Source organism: Mustela erminea, chromosome 19, assembly GCF_009829155.1.
Source record: "Mustela erminea isolate mMusErm1 chromosome 19, mMusErm1.Pri, whole genome shotgun sequence".
NCBI classification, from domain to species: domain Eukaryota; kingdom Metazoa; phylum Chordata; class Mammalia; order Carnivora; family Mustelidae; genus Mustela; species Mustela erminea.
The window spans coordinates 1,854,816-1,874,216 of record NC_045632.1 but is presented as its reverse complement, the minus strand read 5'-3'; the positions used below and the strand labels follow the sequence as shown (position 1 = coordinate 1,874,216).

At 55.4% G+C, this 19,401-nt stretch overlaps 1 long non-coding RNA gene across 1 annotated transcript; it reads right to left on the bottom strand.

The window, feature by feature from the left end:
• Positions 1-5,869: 5,869 nt before the first annotated feature.
• Positions 5,870-8,431, bottom strand: LOC116579646. Its single transcript, XR_004281358.1, has 3 exons — positions 8,351-8,431; positions 7,632-7,945; positions 5,870-5,938 (listed from the first exon to the last, which is right to left on the bottom strand). It is a non-coding gene; the product is annotated as an uncharacterized LOC116579646 (long non-coding RNA).
• Positions 8,432-19,401: the final 10,970 nt, after the last annotated feature.

The following is a 19,401-nucleotide window of genomic DNA, read 5'->3' as shown; positions in this document are numbered from 1 at the left end:
GGAGGCGGGGTCAGGCGTTGGGGGTCCCCACCCCTGCGGCTGCGGGCCTCTCTCAGTCGCTGCCTCAGTGTTTAGGTGTTTCTGGCTGTTTGTCTCCCTCGCTGTGACTCTGTCTCTGACTCTCCCGTTCGGATGGGTGTCTCCCTGGGTCTCGTCGGTCTCTCTCTCCTTCTATCTCTGTCTTTGTGTCTCTCTTGTGTCTGTGTCTCTCACTATCATCCCTCTTTTCTCGAGTGGCCGGCTGCCCTCAGCCTCTCCCCCAGGGTGGGATTCCAGGAGGCCCTGGGCTCACTACGGCGCGGGTTCGAGTCCCGACTCCCACTTCCTCGCCGGGTGACCTTGACCAGGCACTTCCCTTCGCTGAGCGGTTTCCTCCTTCGCGGGAGGAGAAAAGACGCACCCAGGTCCGGGACTGCTCTCGGCAGGCGCCCAGGCGCTATCGTACTCTGCCTGCCCTCTCGCCATCTCTGCCTCTTCCAGGTGTCCCCCAAGGTGGATCCGAACTTCGCCGGGGGTGGGGTACGGTGGGGAAGTGCACAGAGAAACACTGAATGTGCCTCCCTCTGAGGGATCCCTGCACCCAGCCCGAGCTTCTGGGCGAAGAGATCGTGAGAGACGAAGGGAAAGAGAGACAGAGAGATAGCGAGAGAAGCGGAGACACAAGACCAGAGTCTGGGCGACCACAGCCCGGGCCGGGGTGGGGGTGGGAGTGGGGGTGGGGACGGCCGTCTGGCTACCCCTTCTCTCCCACTTTCCCTTCCCCTCCGGGTGGGGTTGATGGGTGGGGAACAGGCCGGGCGGGTTGGGGGCATGACTCAGAGGCAGGCTGGAGCTGGTGGGCGGGGAGGGGCAGAGGCGGGCCTTTTCCGGGTCCCCGCCCCTACCGCTCTCCTCTCCGCCCCGGGGCGGGACCCTAGCGGCGCGGGGCTTTCCCGGATTTCCCTTGAGGTGGGGCCGTCGCTGGGGTTGCGTCCGGGTCAATGAGTTACGGGAGGCCAAGGGAGAGGCTTTGGGGACGTGGGGAGGGTGGAGCAGAGGAATGGGGGCTGCACCCCGGATCTGTCGAGGAGGCACGCAGGTCCCCCTGGTTCTCTTTGTGTCTCCCCCTGTCTCTGCGACTCTGTCCCTCCATCCATCCCTGGCCTCTCTCTCCCCGTCTCCGGCCCCGCCCCCAGCTCTTTTTGTCTCCCGATCTCTGTGTCTCTGTCTCCCTAGCAGCGTCTCTCTGGGACCCTGAAAGTCGGTGTGGGGCCCCGGTCCCCAGGAAAGGACTTTGCCCAGGACTCCAGCTCCACCCCGGTGGATCTTTAACCAGGGATGTGAGAAGCAGCTGTTGGCAGAGAGAGGCCTCACCCCTTCCCCGTCTCTCCTTTCTGCCTCTTTCTGGGTACCCCCCTCCTCCTTAGCCCCTGTAATGGGGAAACATCTGGGGGGAAAGGCCTGGACCCAAATCCCACCTCCACCTCTTGCTGCCAGTGGGAACTCAGACGAGTCCTTTGTCTCGAGACTCAGTTTGGTCTTCTGGCAAATGGGGCCAATGTCATCCCCTGCCTCCCCGTGTTGGGGTTGCTTCAAGTGAAGGAATTAGGTTGGACAGTTTCGGGGCTGCTGTTCTCATCTACTCAGACCTCGCCTGTGGGGACTCTCAGATGGCAGATGGGTCCTGTACCAAGCACCGCCCTGCTGCACAAAAGGGGAAGCTGAGCCTCAGAGGGGTGGGGCTTGTCAAGGTGGTGACCCTGAGCGGTAGGGTTGGAAGGACACCCAACTTCCTCCTCCTCCCAGTCTCCCTGTAGCAGGTAGAGCAGTGGCTTTGGGCCTAGGCAGGACTGGTGCGGGTGGTGCCTGCATTCGGCCCAGAGCGGGGTTGGAAGAGCTGAGAGAGAGAGTGCTGGGGTTCTTAGACTCAGGATGGATGAGGGATAAAGGTCTGAGGGAGGAGGCTCTGAAGGAAAAGACAGGTCTGAGAGAAGTAAATGGTCTAAGGGAGGGGGAGAAGGGAGAGAGAAAAGGTCTGAAGGAGGAAGTGAAGGGCTGAGGGAGAGGAGGAATGTCTGAGGGAGGAGGGGCTGACAGAGGAGAAGGAGGTCCGAAGGAGGGAGCACTGTCTGAGAACGTGTGAGAAGGACCAAGTGAGGAGAGCAGCTCTGAGGGAGGAGGAGAGAGTTGGTGATGGTATGTGTGTGTGTGTGTGGGGGGGTAGTTCTGAGGGAAGAGGAGACTTGAGCATGAAGACCTGAGGGTCTGAGGATGGAAAGCATGGTCTGAGGGAGGAGGAGCATTTTGAAGAAGGAGCCTCCCTGGGGGCAGAGGGAAGAGAGGCGAGCTTGGGACCAAGCAGGGACTGAGGCAAGGGAAGAGAAGGGAGGCCTGGAGTCAGCCCCGCCCTGCAGCTGTCTAATTTCCCAGAATCTTCTATGGCTCAGGAAAGTCCCAGCTCCCACAACCACCTCCCTCCAGTGTCGGGAATGGAGGATGCGGAACCAGGATGACTGCCCCCTCCTTTCCCCCCTGGCTCCCTGTGCCCCAGACGGGGAGAACTAGGGTCTCCCCTCTCTGGGCTTGAGCTCTGGAGGCCCCCTGCTGGCAGGGGCAGCCCCTGGAAGAGTCCCAGGAGCTTCCCAGAGAGAGCTCGGAAGTCCTACAGCATGTCTAACCACTTTCCCTCATGCAGGCCGCCCTTTGCGTCTGTCCCAATCTTTTCCAGCTTCCTACTGCTTCTTCCTTTCTCCTCCCCACCACCCCACATCCTTCTGGGGAAGGAAGGACCAAGGCTGTACCTGTTCAAGGCCCAGCTGGAAGGCTGTGGGCCTGGGGCAGCTTTCTAGCTCTTGGGGGCTTTCTGGAGGGGAGGACGGTACTTGTCAGACCCTAGGTTCCCATGGGCTTAATTCCTGGGCCCTTTTCTGCCCCAGTTTTTGCTCCCAGCTGAGGCTTGGCTGCAAGTCCTGTGTTCTGTCCTCATTAGCTGCGAGACATCACACATTTGCTTAATGAACCTCATGGAACCTCAGCTTCCTCATTCACAGAACAGACTGGATCAGGAAACTGACGCTTCCACGCCTCAGGGCTTGATGCATAGGAAGGACTGGACGCCATGGGGCTGTAATTATTATTATTAGTCTTATTATAGCCATAGGAACAATGATCATTATTATTATTATTATTAATTAATCACAGAGTCTCAACAGCAGGACCCAGTTCATTGAGGAAATTAGGATTTCCCCATCCTAGGCTTGGAGACATGCGTTTGAGGCCCGGCTCTGCCGTGTGTTCGCTGTGTGACCTCGGATAGGTGGCTTTCCCTCTCTGTGCCTTCGTGGTCACTTTATAGCTCGGGTAATAAGAGCTCCTGCTTCACAGGATTGCTGCTGAGCCGACGGAGACCAGGTGTGCAGAAGGAATGAAGGAATGCCTGATGTCTGTTCTTGTCTCCATATTGCCTGCCCTTCCTTATCACCCCTTCTCCATCCAGGGGTGAGACAAGATGGGCCCATTCACTCTGGGCTGAGCTCCCACTAAGAACCGGCCCATGCAATCCTCTCACGGTCTCGTGAGGAAATCCAACAAAAAGACCCATTTTACAGAGAAAGAAGCAAACACCAAGGAGGGAAGTCACTGCCCTAGGGCCATACGGCAAGGGCCGTTGGAGTGGAGGGAGGATGGAGATTTTCTGCCGGGTCTCTGTGTCCCCAGCACCCTGATGGCTGCACCTGCTGACCTGGGAGGGGCAGCCGGCCCCTGGAGACCGGTTAGAGACCTCTCCTCCCTAATTCCAGACCCTTCCCTGGGTGGGAAGGATGTAGAAGGGGAAACTCCGACACAAAAAGGCAAAGCTGTGGTCAGAGATTTGCCGTGATTACGGTCTGTCTGCAGGCTCCTCTCTGCCTCCAGGCACCGGGAGGGAGGGAGTGAGGGAGGTGGAGCTGATGGAGGGAGGGCGCCTTGCAGCAGGAAGGTACAGATTCCAATTTAAGAGAGGTTTGGGGAGAGCAAGCAAAATTACAGATTGAGGAAAACAGACGTGAGGCAGGAGCTGGAGGGCCCTGCCCCAGGTCACACGGCTTTGGGTCTGCGGACACAGCTCTGCTCCCAGAGGCTGCCCCTACGCCACCCCAAGGGGTGGGATGCAGGCCAGCTTCCTGCAGCGTGCTCCGTACCTTCTGGTTCCTCCCCACCCTGGGGCCTTGGCAGCTTCTGGAACCCCTGGCACTAGGCAGGATCAGCTCATCTGGGGCCTTGGCCAAGACTTAATCTTCCCCTTTCTCCCTCTTGCTGGGTCTGCACGCACGACGCTGAGTCAGAGGATTGCAACATCACTCCCCAGGCTTTGGGACCAGACACCCTCTGCCCCATGCACCGCCTTGATCAGACAAAGGTGATGTGGTGGGAGAGATCCGCGGCCATTGGCATCTGCCCTGGGTTGGGGAGGGGGGTGGTTGGGGAAGGTCAGAGGGGTCCTGGGGAGGTGATGGCAGACAGATGGTAGACAGTGAGTGCTACGTGGGGCCTCAGCATCCTCATCTGTCAATGGGGGGTCACCGTGTAACTGGGTTCGAATCCCAGCTCTGCCACTTACCAGCTGTGTGACCCTGGGCAAGTGATTTACCCTCTCTGAACTTCAGTTTCCTTATCTATAAAGTGGGGGCAAAGCAGTGAATCCTCACAGAGTTGTGAGGGTCTCAGGATTTCAGGAACACCAGCTCAAGCTGGCAAGGAGCTAAGTCCTTGGTAAATAGAAGGTATCGTTTTTCCGTGATTGCTATTACTAATACTGGTACGGGAGGGGCTGCCACAGAGACACGATCCTTGGATCCCCCTTTAAGAAAAGACTTGTGGCGTGGCTGCTAGGCATGCAGATGGCTGCCGGACAGCCTCCCACAGTTGGCTCCTTCAAGTTCAGCCGCGGCTTGCCGGTCAGGGACACCATCTCCTGGGCAGCCTCTGGCCATTGAGGGAGCCGGGCGAGGTAGGGGATTCCGGCCATTTCTGCCTACTGTGGGGTTCCTCCAATGGGCAGTCTTTGCCACAGAGCCTCCCCCTTTGGCTGACATGGTGGCCTGATGATTCCTTCCCCTCTACCCAATCCCACCTCCCCCCTTCCCTTCCTCATGGATGGCCCTCCCTAACTATGCTCCCCTGCCTCTAAGCCTCCGCTTTCTGGAGGACCAGATCGGTGAGGACGGACTCTGGGGATCAGGCAGTCTGAGGGTGAGTATTGTCTCTGCCTGGGTGGCTTTGCAGCAGGAGCTGATCTCCCTGAGCCTCAGTTTACCCCCCCCCCCCGAGTCAGGAGAAGAGTCATGTGATGGCCAATTGGCTCCCCATGAGTCAGCAGGAAAGCTTTTGGCACACTTACCTGACACACATACACCACACTCCTCCTTCGGGAGCAGGTTTCCAGCTAGGTGGCCTCTGGCAAGTCTATGCCCTCTGAGCCTGGAAGGTGGAGATGGACCTCATCCTTCCCAGGGTAGGGCACCGGCGGGGTCAGGTGTGGAAAGCCCCGGGGAAGGCTGGCACACAGGAAGTTCAAGAGCCAGCTGGTGTCATTCTTGTGATCCCCCTGACGGGCCGAGCCAGGGGTGGTGGTTGGTGAGCTGTAGGGCAGGCACGTCTGACCCCCAGGGGGGCCCCTGATCTTGGGCTGACCCATGCAGGGAAATCCCAGGGCTGGGAAACCGTGGTGTCCTCCTGTAGAAGCTCCCCCATTCTAGGATACACCACAGAGCGGGGGAGGGGAACCCTCATTCAGTGGACAAGGGAGGAGGAAAAATGTACAAGAAACAAGGCTGCCTCTTTCATCGGGCTTGAGCTCCCCAAGGGTGAGAGGAGGACCTCTACCTTTAGACGGGGAGGTCCGTGAGGCGGGACGTGCTCCCTGTCCGCGTGGGAGTTTGTGGTGTGTTTGAGGTGCGTTCTTTCTCCTCCACCAGACCTGACAAAGAGGAGAAATCTGTATGGATTAGGGATCTCGAAGAGTGAGTGATGCCTCTCCTATCAGACCCAGAACTCTCCCTGGGTGGGGGGTTGGGGGGTGCCTCTCACGAGACTGGGAGTTCCCCGGAGATAAGGAGGCACGTTTCCCTCATCTGTCTGGGACGGTGGTTCTCAATTGAGGGGAGCTTTTTTGTCCCCTTCCAGGGGACATTCAGCGAAATATTAGACTAGACCAGAGCTTCCTGAAGATAGTAGGCATGCCTCCACCATCAGACTGAAGTTCCCTGAGACTGAGTGTGGTTCCTGCTTCCTCCATCAGACCATCTCACTAAGCTGTACAGCTTGACTCAGCCATTGTACCAGGAGCGCTGTGAGAGTGAGATTAATCTTGTCCCCATATTAAATATGAGGTATGAATTACCCTGGAGGGAGCTGTTGCCTGCCTCCTCCATCAGATTAGTGCTTGCTCCCAGAGATTTGAATTGGGGAAGTATCTCTCTCCCACCAACCGAGCCGCTCCCTGAGATGGGGCAAGCCTCCCCCAATAAACTTGGAGGCCCCTCTTTCCAATCCCACTCCCCAGGGCAGAGCATGGAGCCCATCCTGGAGGAAGGGACAGCACCCTCCCTGAAAAGCCAGACTTTTTCCTGGAAGTTGGCATCTCCCCGGTGTGAGGCCACAACCGCCCCTGCGGCCACCAGGGCCTAAAAATACAGATGCAAAAGTTCCCTGGGCTCCTGGGAAAGCCAAGGTCACGCCAGCCTCTTCCTCATTTGAGCCAGGGACATGAAAGACTCACCTCCCCTGTCCCCGCCAACCATCGTCTGTCCCATTGGGGGACCCCCCCCAACCCTCCAACACCTTCCCGGGAGGGTGAGGACCAGGGGTGTGGGTCTCCAGCACCCCACTTAGTGGAATGGGGTCGCCAGCTGGAAGAAACCTTCACACCCTGCCTCCCAGCCCCGCACCCCAGGGCAGGCTGTTTGCTCATCTGAGAAGCGTGGGGCTGGCACCAGCCGCTGGTGCAGCTGTACCCGCAGGGCACCTAGCTCTGGGCTGGCTGGCGAGGGACGGGATAAATGGGGGACCCCTACAGCCATGAACTGCCGGGGTTGGGGGGGAGGTGGCGGTTGGCTTGCGGCGTCTACTTTGGACATCACCCACCGCGGAACTTGTCACTTTGGCCTCCTGCGGTAACACATTGTCACAGTACATTTGCTCACTTCTGGGAAAATCAAATCGTATTGTGTGTTTCACATCCCAGTTCTCCTCTTGTGGCTTCTCACTGCCCCCTCCCGCCTCCCGGCTCAGGAATTTTGTGTCCCTGCCGCCTGGAGAACAAAGTCCTCTGAGGACCAGAGAGATGTGCAATTGCGGGATTAAAAAAAATATGTATTTTCAAAAAAAAAAGTGTATTTTCTAATGATGAAATATAAGTGGGGGGGCTTTGCATAAAATAAGAATGTTCCATTTCACGACCCGTTATAAAGCGAACCATTCGCTGAGGTCAGAAATGGTTTTGCCCTTTCCTTTGAAGCCCCTTCATGCCTCTTCCAAATCACAGCACTTGCCCTCGCCTCAAAGCAACCCATAAATTCTTTCATGGTTTTATGGCTTTCTTTGATATGTTTGCTGCCTATGAATACGCCCATGACCACTACAGTATTGTGTTTTTAATAAGGGGATCTTACCGCGCAGGTGGCTTCTTGTGTTCAGCTGTATCCCTGTGCGCTGTGGACACACGCTCGTGTCCGTGGGAGTGCCTTCGTGGGCGTGGCTGTGTGCTTTTTTTTTTGCATGATATACCAGTTTGTCAATGCAGTCTCCTGTTGACAGGTACATGCATGATTTTGACGTGTGAGTGGCTCTTTTGACAAAGCTGTGTGCCTCTCCTCATGTCCCTGAGCACCCCTTTTTCTGCATTCCCCAAGAGCAGGGTTGTTGTAGGAGGGGCCGATGCTGGGTCTAGGTCCAGGGGTGCAAGATATGGCCAGACAGTTTTTCCCTGTGATTGCACCATTAAAAAAAAAAAAAAGATTTTATTTATTTATTTGTCAGAGAGAGAGAGAAGAGCACAAGCAGGGGGAGGGGCAGAGGCAGAAGCAGACTCCCCGCTGAGCAAGGAACCCCCACAGGGGACTTGATCCCAGGACCCTGGGGACCATGACCTGAGCCAAACGCAGACGCTTAACCAGCTAAACCACCCAGGCACCCTGACTGCACCAATTTTGACTCCCATCTCCAATGTCTGCTATGGGTTCTACTTGGCTTCTCTCCTTGCCAGCACTAGCTCTGGCCAGACTTTTAAAGTCTGAGTCACCCTGCATGCCTGTGAGTGTGTGTGTGTGTGTGTAAGAATCTCAGGGTGGTTCAAATTTGTAATTCCTGGCTCAATAACAAGGTTGAGTACCTTTTCCTGTGTCCATTGTCTACTTGAATCCAAGCGCAACAGAATCTTCACGGCAAAAAATTCTAGAACCCTGGGCACCCGGGTGGCTCAGTCGGTTAAGCGTCTGCCTTTGACTCAGGTCATGGCCTGGGGTCCTGGGATTGAGCCCTGTACCAAACTCCCGACTCCACGGGGAGCCTGATTCTCCCTCTACCCTTTCCCCCGTTGCTTGTGATCTCTCTCTCTCTTTCAAATAAATAGACGAAGTCTTTAAAAAAAAAAATCTAGAACTTTAAAATCTTAAGGGTAAAGAATTCTGGAGTCCTGGGCTTTCTGGAACATGACATTCCAGAGTGCTGGGGCTGGTTTCCTCATTCACGTCATGGGGGTGAAAGGGGTCTCTCACTCACAGGGTTGGCTGAAGGATTACTTCAGCCACAGGGTTGGCTAGAATGGGGCCTGGTACATGGCAAGCTCAGTAAGTGTGGTTTCCCTTAAGGCAGGAATCTTACCCATTTTGTTCTTTTCTGTATCCTCAGTCCCTACAACGGGAGAGGGGCTCAGTACACAGCTGCGAAGAGAATGAATGGATCCTAGACTCAAACGACCAAAGGCTCCGAGAAACCTGCCGTCGTGGACCTCGAGGAGCAAAGACCGATGGAGACTCAGAAGGGAGGAGGGTCAGATCAGAGAGGCGTAGGAACTAAGGAATGATAGAAATGCATTCTTGGCAAATCTCAGGGGTGCTGTCTTAAAGTCTCAGAAACAAGGGCGCTCCAGAGGCAAAGGCCCCCTGACTCAGGGTGGGAAGGGTCTGGGGGAGGCCTGAGGATGAGGCCTTACTTGCTCTCATTCTTTCTGGGGGCGGTTCCCACCACTTCTCATTCCCGCTGCCTCCCCTCGCTGGTCCTCCCCACACCTGTGGATGGCTCCTAACCAAGCTGCTCCCACCCACGGAGGGCCCTTCTGCACCAGGCACCACCTTCCCCTACTCCCCTCGCCGGATCTCCCCCTCTGTCCCTACCTATACCCCTGCCTTCAATGGCAGCTTCTCCCCCCCACCCTCCTGCCCACACACACCCTTTCCACGGCAGCCTCAAAAATACGCCTCTTCCTCTGAGATCCGAACCAGGGCACATGGTGGGGGTTCCATAGCGGGGCCTCAGCTCCAGCAGCCTCTCCTCCAGGAAGCTCTCCCTGATTCCTCTCCCTGGGCTCGGTGGGGTGCCTTTCCTGGGTTCTCTCACTGGAGTCGTAACTGTGCTGGGATGTCACGTCCCTGTCTGGGGGCCAACCCAGTCTCCCCTATGTCTCCCCATATCCCTTGTGAGGATAGGTTTGTATACCCACAAACACGGCTCCAAGCAGCTGAGACCTCAGGGAACCGGTGTGTCAGTCCCATCTGTGTATTGTAAAAGGCTTTCTCACAATGCTCTGAATTGTACCTCTTTATCCCGTCCCTCTGGGACACACGGATGGCTCCACTGGCTTTTCTAGGTCAACCAAGGAGTGCCCAGGGGTGCAAAGGGACCCAGGCAAAACCTGACAGATCTCAGTCCAGGACCCGCCTTCCTGAGACACAGGAACCGGTCCTGGTCACCGGCTCAGGTCTGAGTTCTGCCCTAAAGGCTCACAAAGACCTTCTGTTTCATTTATAAATATTTCTTGCGTCTACCTGTGTACCCATAGGTGAGATCTGAGACCTCAACACCCACCCTGAATTCGATCCCTTCCCCACTTCCACCTCCCCACTCCTTCACTTGAGGCACAGAGAGGTTAGGAGCTTAGCCTAAGCTCACACAGCCAGGGAAGGGCAAGGGAGATAAGCTTTCAAAAATTAACTTTAAGGGTGCCTGGGTGGCTCAGTTGGTTAAGTGACTGCCTTCTGCTCAGGTCATGATCCCAGAGTCTTGGGATCGAGCCCCGCATCAGGCTCCCTGCTCCATGGGGAGCCTGCTCCCTCTGACCTTCTCCCCTCTCATGCTCTCTCTCACTGTCTCTCTCTCAAATAAATAAAATCTTAAAAAAAATCAACTTAAAAAATAACTTTATTGAAGAATCATTTACAGATAATAAAACGCACCCGTTTTAAATGTGTACGTTGGATGAGTTCTGATAAAAGTTGATAGTCCTCTCATCATATCCCAAGCCAGATATAGAATATTTCCATCACCCCAAAACCTTCCCTGTGCTCTTTTGCGGTCATCTACCCCCCAGATCTCCAGTCTCTGGAAGCCACTGATCTGGTTTTTTGTTTGTTTGTTTGCTTGTCTTATCTCTATAGTTTTGCTTTTCTAGAATGTCAATGGAATGAGATCATACAGTATGTGGTCTTTAAAAAATTATTTAAAAAAATCGGGGGGTGTGTGTGTGCATGGGTGGCTCAGTGGGTTAAGCATCTGCCTTCGGCTCAGGTCATGATCTCAGGGCCCTGGGATTGAGCCTCACATCAGGCTCTCTGCTTGGTGGGGAGCCTGTGTCCCCCGCTCTCTCTGCCTGCCTCTCTGCCTACTTGTGATCTCTCCCTCTCTGTCATATCAATCAATCAATCAATCAATCGATCAATAAATCTTTATTAAAAAAGAATTGGGGATTCCTGGATCGCTCAGTTGGTTAAGCATCTGCCTTCGGCTCAGGTCATGATCTCAGGGTCCTGAGATTGAGTCATGCCTTGGGCTCCTTGCTCAGCAGGAAGCCTGCTTCTTCCTCTACCTCTGCCGGATGCTCCCCCTGCTTGTGCTCTCTCTCGCTCTCGCTTTTGCTCTGACAAATACAAAATTATTTAAAAATTGGCATGCAGTAAAATTCACTCTTTCTGGTGGATGGTTCTATCAGCCTCTCTCTCTGCATGCCTTTGCGTAACCACCACCAGAATCTCTTTACAGATGATTTCCATCACCCCCCTGCACCCCAAATACCCACATGCTAGTCATCTGTGGTCGCACTTTTCCCCTGTCCCACCTCTGGTAACCACCCAGCGATCTGCTCTCCGTCCCTATCCTCTGGCCTTTTCCCGAATGTCTGATAACAGGGAATAACGTTGCCTTTGGAGCCTGGTTTCTTCCACTCTGCTTCGTGAACACGAGATCACACACGTGGTCGTGTGCGTGGGTAACTTGCTCAGTCTCGGCGTCCCGCAGTGTTCCGCTGTGTGGGTGGACCTTAGTTTGCTTAATTACCCGCCAGTTGAAGGACACCTGGGTTGTTTCTAGTTATTGGTGATTATGAATAGAGCTGCTGGAGACATGTGTGCACAGGTTTTTGTATGACCATAGGTTTTTATTTCTCTTGTGTAAATACCCAGGGAATGAAATTGCTGGGTCTCATGGGAAGTGAATGTTGAACCTCCGGGGAAATTGGCAACTGTTTTCCAAGGCGGCTCCTCTGGTGGGACCTCCTGCCAGCAGTGTGCAAGGGCGCCGGTGGCCGGCTGTGGGCTGTAACCAGAGTCGGGGTCAGTGACATGGATCTGTGCTCTTGACTGCCGAGCGGCACCAGTCTCTGAGATTTTATTTATTATTTATTTGAGAGAGAATGTGCGTGAGAGCACAAGCAGAGGGAGCAGTAGAAGGAGAAGCAGGCTCCCCTAGGACCCGGGGATCATCACCCCAGCAGGAGGCAGACACTTAACCACCCGTGCCACCCAGGAGCACTGTTTCAATAAATAATAATTGCGGGGCGCCTGGGTGGCTCAGTGGGTTAAAGCCTCTGCCTTTGGCTCAGGTCATGATCCCAGGGTCCTGGGATCGAGCCCCACGTCGGGCTCTCTCTGCAGGCCAGGGAGCCTGCTTCCTCCTCTCTCTCTCTGCCTGCCTCTCTGCCTACTTGTGATCTCTGTCTGTCAAATAAGTAAATAAATAACTTTTTAAAAAATAATAATAATTGTGAAAAAAGCTGTGTCCACTGTGGTCGCCGTCCATGCAGCTGCAAGCCAAAACATAAGATAAAATAAATGAATTGGGAAGAAAAAAAAAACCAGAGGAGCTTCCTGGGCTGAGCAGCGAGATCTTCCAGAAGCTGGAGGGAAAAAAAATGTGGTGCTGGCTCCAAGTATGTGCCATTGGCATACACGGGGGAGGGGGACGAAATGTAAGCCTCGATGTTCTTGTTGGTGCGCAATCTTTGGAAAGAAACACAGGAGACTAGAAAAGGTGCAGACCTGGAGGAGGAGCAGGACTGGGGTGGGACGGGCCCCCAGAACATGGTGGAGAGGTGACTTCTCACTTCTGTTTTGTACTTTTTGGATTTTGAAACTCCTGAGCATCTTACCTCTCCTAAATAAACACACATGATGCACCGGCTGTGCCAACAAGTAGTTTAGGCCCCATTGTGGTAATGAACAAGTCGCCTTCCAGCCCTTGGGGAGTCCCACCCAGTCCAGTCCCCCAGACAGACTGTCAATAAGACAGGAGAGTATGGCCAATGTCAGCTAGTTGCTGTGCAGGAAAATAGAGCTGGCGGGGGGCTGGGGTGAGGAGTGGTTTAGAGCATGTTTTGTGTTTTGAGGGCACCCTGGCGACTCAGTGGTTAAACCTGTGACTCTTGATTTTGGCTCGATCATGACCTCAGGGTCGTGAGATGGAGCCCAGAGCCCAACAAGGGGTTCTAGGCTCAGCAGGGAGTCTGCCTGAGATTCTCTCTCCCTTTCTGTTTGACACTGCCCCCCCCTTAAAAAAAAGTGATTTTTAAATTGAGTGTTTATTTTATTTTATTTTTTAAAAGATTTTATTTGACAGACAGAGATCATAAGTAGACAGAGAGGCCAGCAGAGAGAGGAGGAAGCAGGCTCCCCACTGAGCAGAGACCCCATGCAGGGCTTGATCCCAGGACTCTGGGATCATGACCTGAGCTGAAGGCAGAGGCTTTAACCCACTGAACCACCCAGGCACCCCTAAATTGAGTGTTTAAAGGAGGCCCCCTATAAGGAGTGATGTTTGGGCAGAAACGCGAAGGAGGTGAGAGGAGCCTTGGGCATCTGGGGTAAGAGTGTCCAGACCAAGGGAACAGCAAGTGCGGAGGCCTTGAGGCGGTTCCCATTGACTGTCTGAGAGCAGTGTGGCTGGAGCAGGGTGAGCCGTGGGGGAGTTGAAGTGAGCTTGGGGAGATGCGCCGGGGTGGGGTGGGGTGGGGGGGTGTTGAGCAGATTGGGTGAGCCACTTTGAGGACTTGAGATTTTGCTCAGAGGGAGATGGGAGCCAGGGAGGGTTCTGAGCAGGGCAGGGATGTGGTGTGACCTCGGCTTTAACAGGGTCCTTCTGACTGCCTGAGGGGGGGGGGCAAGGACAGAGGCAGGAGCCCAGTGAGGGGATTGTAACGGTCTGGACTATAGGTGAGGGTAGGCTGGGCCAGGACAGGGTGGGGGGTGGGTGTGTGGGGCAGCTGAGATGGGGACAAGTGGCAGGACTCAGAAGCTAGTTTGAAGGTGGCATTCCAATACATGTTCTGGCTACCGTGGTGGGAGCTGCGTGGAGGGGCACAGAGAAGGAGGGTGGGGTAGGGGGTGGGAAGCAGGCCTGGTTTGTGGAGATGAGGGAAGGCATTCCTGGAGCTGTGATGTTTTAGCAGGGACCTGAAGTGAGGGGGAAATGTTGGAAAGAGGAGGAAGCTTAGAAAGACAGCAAGGAGGGTGGAGGGGAACAGTGGTCAGGTCACACAGTGCGTACTTGGCCTGTGGCCTTGGTACCGCATGCGTGTTCTGAGGGCACTGGGGAGCCACAGCAGGTCTTGAACTGGGATGGGGTTGAATTTTGGGAAGACCTCTTTGGCTGTGTAGGGAGACCAGCTATGTAGGTGGCTTGGACTGGGGATAAAGAAGGTCAATTCCAGGGGTTTAGGAGGAAACCATGTAGAGAAGAGGGGGACAGAGGGGCCACAATCGGCCACTATTTCTAGGATTTCCTTCCCATAAACTCAGAGTCTTCACAAACCACCCAGAGAAGTATCACACCCTTTTCACAGCGGGGGAAACTGAGGCTGGGAGAGCTGCAAAGTTCCGGCTCCAAGCCCACACAGTCAGCAACCTGGGTGGGGAGATTCAAACCCCACCCACTCCTGCAGGAACTTGAGCGCTGCCTCGCCCTACCCCTACCCTCCCAGCCCATCCCCTACCCTTCCCAGGTGCAAAGGCTTGTCCTTCTGGGGAGTCCCCACTGCCAGTTAGTCCACTGCCCCTCCTTCCCTCCCTGCTCCGAGCCCCAAGCCCACTCCGGGGGACTTTAACCCCAGGGCCACTGGGCGCCACCAATAAAGGCGAGTTAAGCACGGAGGCCAGCGCAAAATTCCCCTAGTCCCAGTGCCAGGGGAGTTACCCAGGGCGCAGGGAGGGCAGAGGGCAGGTGTGGGGAGGGGGGAAAGCAAGAACGAGAGCATCTGCAGCTCTGTGGGTCCAAGCTGCTTTGTCACTTTGTGCCTCAATTTCCTTCTCCCTAAATCCCACATGGTTCCTTCCATGGACAGAGGAAGGACCTGCAAAGCTTTGCAAGGGCGGAAGAGTCTTCCCCTTCGTTCTAACCAGGAGACAAAAGTTTCCTCTGTCGGGATCGGGGAAACAAGGAGACCCAACTGGCTGGGGGCATAAGGAGCCATCAGCAAGTTCGACGAGGGAGGCAGAATTTCCCAAATTGGATAGAGAAGATAAATCCCAGTTCTAGTCCGTTGAGGGGAAGTAAGGGGGCCCCATTCTGATATGTGAGAAGACGAGTTTCTAATCAGGAGGAGACCCTTCAACCCAGTCTTATGGGAAGAGGTCAAAATCCTCCAGTTCGGAAGGGGAGGCAAGGTGCTCGAGTCTCGGCTTCCCGGGGGATGACCGAACGCGTTTTGCGGCTCAACTACCTCAACTCTGGAGCCCCGGGGTCCAAGCAGCCTCGGGGTGCTTGCAATCTCACTGTTTGCAAGCTCCGGCTCAGGAGGGAGCCAGGATCCCCACACGGAGCGGCCGGGGGCATGTGAGATTTGCTCCCCTGACCCCGGGCGGTGGTGCCCGACTCTGGGCGGGAGGGCCCTCTGCGGGCTCAGCCTCGCGTAGTGGTGTGCTGGCGCCACCTCGTGGTGGCTCTAGGCCAGGCGTCCCATCCCTAGTTGCGGGACGGCTGTGCCCCCAAGTCCCGGATCCCCTCCCTCAGACCCCGGTGCAAGTCTCCTCCTTGCGGCAAAACCCCACCTGTCATTCCGTGGCTTTTCTCTGTTCACTTTCCGCGTGCACGACGGGGAGATCTTTCTGACTTACCAGTCTACTTTCCTTCCCGTCCCTCTGCTCACAAGGTTTCCAGGGCTCCCCAGAGGCTTGGAAGGAAGCCCCCTCGCCCCCCACAGGCCAGGGGGTTGGCCTCTCTAGCCTCTCCCAAACCACCCTGTGCTTCAGCTGAACCACCAGCCGCTGTTCTACTCGGAACCTGCCGTCGGGCCTTTGCACAGGCTGTTCCCTCTGCCTGCAACGCCCTTCCCTGCCTCTTTCCCAGCCTCGCTCGTGTTACCTCTTCAGTTCGTGAAGTAGATGCCTCCTCCTGCAGGAGTCCCTCCCTGATGCCCCAGGTCAGGACCGCAGTCTGGAGGGGCTGCTGGAGACACTAACTACTCCCCCCAGGGAATGTTTGTTTTAATGAATGAACGCAGGCCAGGCTGCACAGTTTGCCTGCATGATCAGAGGAGAGTTAAGGGACGTGGTCACTGAGAAGCCCCCAGGGTTCCTTCTCAGTGCTGGGCCTTTGCCTGTGCTATTCCCTCTCCTTGGAACATTGTTAACTTCTTCTGAACTCTCTAGGTCACCTCCTCCTGGAAGCCCTCCATGCTGGCTGGGTCAGGTGTTCCTCCACCTAATCTCCTGGGTCCCCCCCACCTCAGCCCTGACCAATGCTTCTTTGTCATCATCTGTACCCCAGCTGCATCCTGGCAGGACAGGGCTGGGTTCTATTTACCCTTGCCTTCTCCTCAGAAGCTCAGAACAGGGCCGTTTTGCTGTCGGGAGCTGGGTTTCAATTCTGACTGCCCTGGTCACAGAGTGTCTTGGGTGAGCTCAGGGCCCCCTGGGAGCCCCAGTTTTCCCATGTGAAATGTGGAAAGAATTGCTGGTTCCTCCCCACTGCCTCCCAGGGCTGTTGCTGGGGCACTGAGGAGATGCAACCCCAAAGTCTGGAGTTGACCACATGCCGGGTGACTAGGGGTGACCCACTTCCCCTTTCGGGTCCCATCTGGCTGGATGAACGGGTGGCAGGGGTCCTATCCTGCAGGGACATTTCAGGAGGCTGGCGCGGGGCTTCCCAAGGCGGGAGGGCCGGGGCCAGGCAGAGGGAAGAGGTGTCTGCTGGGTTAGGGGAAAACCAGCCTTCCCCATCATAAAACGGATGACGGAGAGGGAAACAAACAAGGCCAGCTCCACCCAGCGGCCAGAGGGGAAGTTGGGGGAGAGGATAAGGGGCCCCTCGAGGTGGGTGAAAACCATAGTCCACAACCAGTGCCAATTTCCCTCCTGGAGCCTGGGCGCCTTGGGGTCGGGGCTGTTTCCCGGTTCCCTGGCCTCTCAAACACCCCAAGCCTTCCTTCCAGGCTCCATCCTGTGCCGGCTCAGGCCCAAAGATTTGAGACCCCTTGACTCCTTTCTTCCCTCCACGGTATCCTGTCTATCCACAAATGTTGTTGATTCCACCTTTAAAAATCAATTCTATCCCCATCTCCGTGGCCTCCCCGCTTCCCCTGCCCAGCTGCCATTACCTCCTGTCTCCACTGCTGTGGGCTTCTCACTGGGCTCCTTGCTCTTATGTCTCTTCCGACGTGTGGCCAGAGGGATCGTGTTAGAATCTGAGACAGAGCCTGTCCAGCACTGCCCACCCCTCCACCCTGTGGCTCCCACTCAAGGGGACAGCTAAAGTCCTCATGGTGGCCCATATTGGCCTTGAACCTGGTTCCCTGCCTTCTGGGCTTTGCACATTCTGTGTCCTCTGTCTGAAATGCTTTTACCTGCCTACTTTCTGCCCAGCTCCTCGGAGCTTTCAGGTCCCACCTTGTGGGAGGCTGAATAATGCCTACGGGCTCTCTTGACACTAGTTTAGGTGATAAACACACTGCGGTGCACAAAAAGCAAGAAAATCCCTGCCTTGTGGAGCTCCCAGTCCAGTGGGGAAGACAGTGCACAAAAAAAGAAAGGGGTATCGAATATGAAGTTGGGGGTGTGTGTCATAAAGTCTGTGAAGGACAAAGCTAGACAGCACTGGGTGTTCGGGGGCCCCTGTGAGGAGGTGACATTTGAGCAGAGACCTGAATAGAGTGATTTGGGTATCTAGGCCAAGAACATTATTGGCAGAAGCCAAGGCCAGTGCAAAGGCCCTGGGGCGGGAGTTGTGTGGTTTGTTCAAACAATAATAGCCGGGAGCCCAGTGTGGCCAGATTGGAGTGAGATGAGAGGAGAGGGGTATGGACTGTCATCCAAATGGGAGATGATTCCAGAAATGTGACCTTATGTCTGGGGCCTCTGTTTCCTCCTCTGAGGAATGGGAGGGTTGACACCTGTGGGAACTCAGGGAGCTCCTGCCTGTGGTTAGCAGCAAAGGTGAACCCTTTTGGGTGAGAGCCCGGTCCTGTGCAACCTTATGGTGCTGGGATGTCCTCTCTGGTCTCTGCACTGTGTGTCAGGCTGGGCTGGAGCTGAGCAGCCTCCCTGACTGGTTCCCAAAGTCTGGCCTTGGCACCCTGGTGCCAGGACCCCTCTGCCCCGCCCCTTCTCTTCCTTTTCATCCCTCTCTTTCTTCATCTCTCTTCCCTACCCTCCTGCTTCTCTTTCTCTCCTTCCTCCTCCCTCCTCTTCTTCCCTCCTCTTCTCTCTGCTCACCCTCCCCTCTCTCTGTCCTGAATCAACATTCCAGCCCAGGGGAGAGAAACGGGGCAGATTTCCTTCCTCTCCCTGGCAGGGCTCCAGACAGCCACTGGGCCATTGTGTGTTCTGGCCTCAAGGTCATTCCTACCCCTGCCCCGCCCTCCCGTCCCCACTGCAGAAGGTTGCTTGAGAAAAGGCCTCTTAGGTGAGGCGGGAGGCATGGGGGCAGAGACAGGGCAGAGTCTGGCCCTCACCCACAGCTAGTGGAATCCAGGGACCCAAGCCCCAATCGGCACTATCCCGGCTTTGTGGCTTTGTTGGGGGAGGTGGGGCAGAGGAGCACCCCAGTCTCAGCCTTCAGTCTGAAACCTTCTGTGTGATCCTGGTTGTCCCCGGCTCTCCTGTGGGATCCTGGGCTCCTGTTCCTGCCGCCTCTGAGCCAATTTGTGGCCCTGCCCCTTCCTGGCTGAGTAGCCTTGGGCACATTGCCTCCTCCTCTTTGTGCCCCCCCCCAACACTCCATGCATCTAGGTGCTTTAACTTCCCAGTTCTTCTCTGGAGACACAGATTTCCTGGAGCCAGGCAGGGACCTGGGATGTGTATTTTTAATAAATATCCCCATTTTAATGTGTCCCCATTTCAAAGGAGCAGGTGGGAAAGTCTGTGCTAAAAGCACGATATCCTTGAACCACTGATGATTAGCGTAGTGATTCTAAAAGCTCACATGTATTCATTATGATTTTTTGGAAGCCATTTTCAGTGATTACAATTTTCTTCTAAAAGATTTTATTTATTTGACAGAGAGAGACACAGGGAGAGAGGGAACACAAGCAGCGGGAGTGGGAGAAGGAGAAGCAGGCCTCCTGCTGAGCAGGGAGCCCGATGCGGGGCTCGATTCCAGGACCCTGATGATCATGACCTGAGCCAAAGGCAGACGCTTAACCGAGCCACCCAGGCTCCCCGAAAAATCATTATTTTTGACATTGCCATCTGCCTGCCCCAGAACCTTTACTTGGAGTGACTCTTCAATGACTCTAGGAGTGGGCACTGTTTGTCTTTTCTGTTTTACAGGTGAGAAAAAGCAACGTGTCCCAAGCCCCACAGCGAAAAGTGGCTAGCTCAGCTCCTTCTGGGCTCCGGAGCCTGGGCCCTTGACCGGCCTGCCCTGCTGAGGAATGAAGGGGACTTCCCAGCCAGCTCCTCCAGCCGGCAGCCGTGGGGATCTGTGGGACCCAGAGCAAGGTTTTTTCTTTAAAGATTTTAT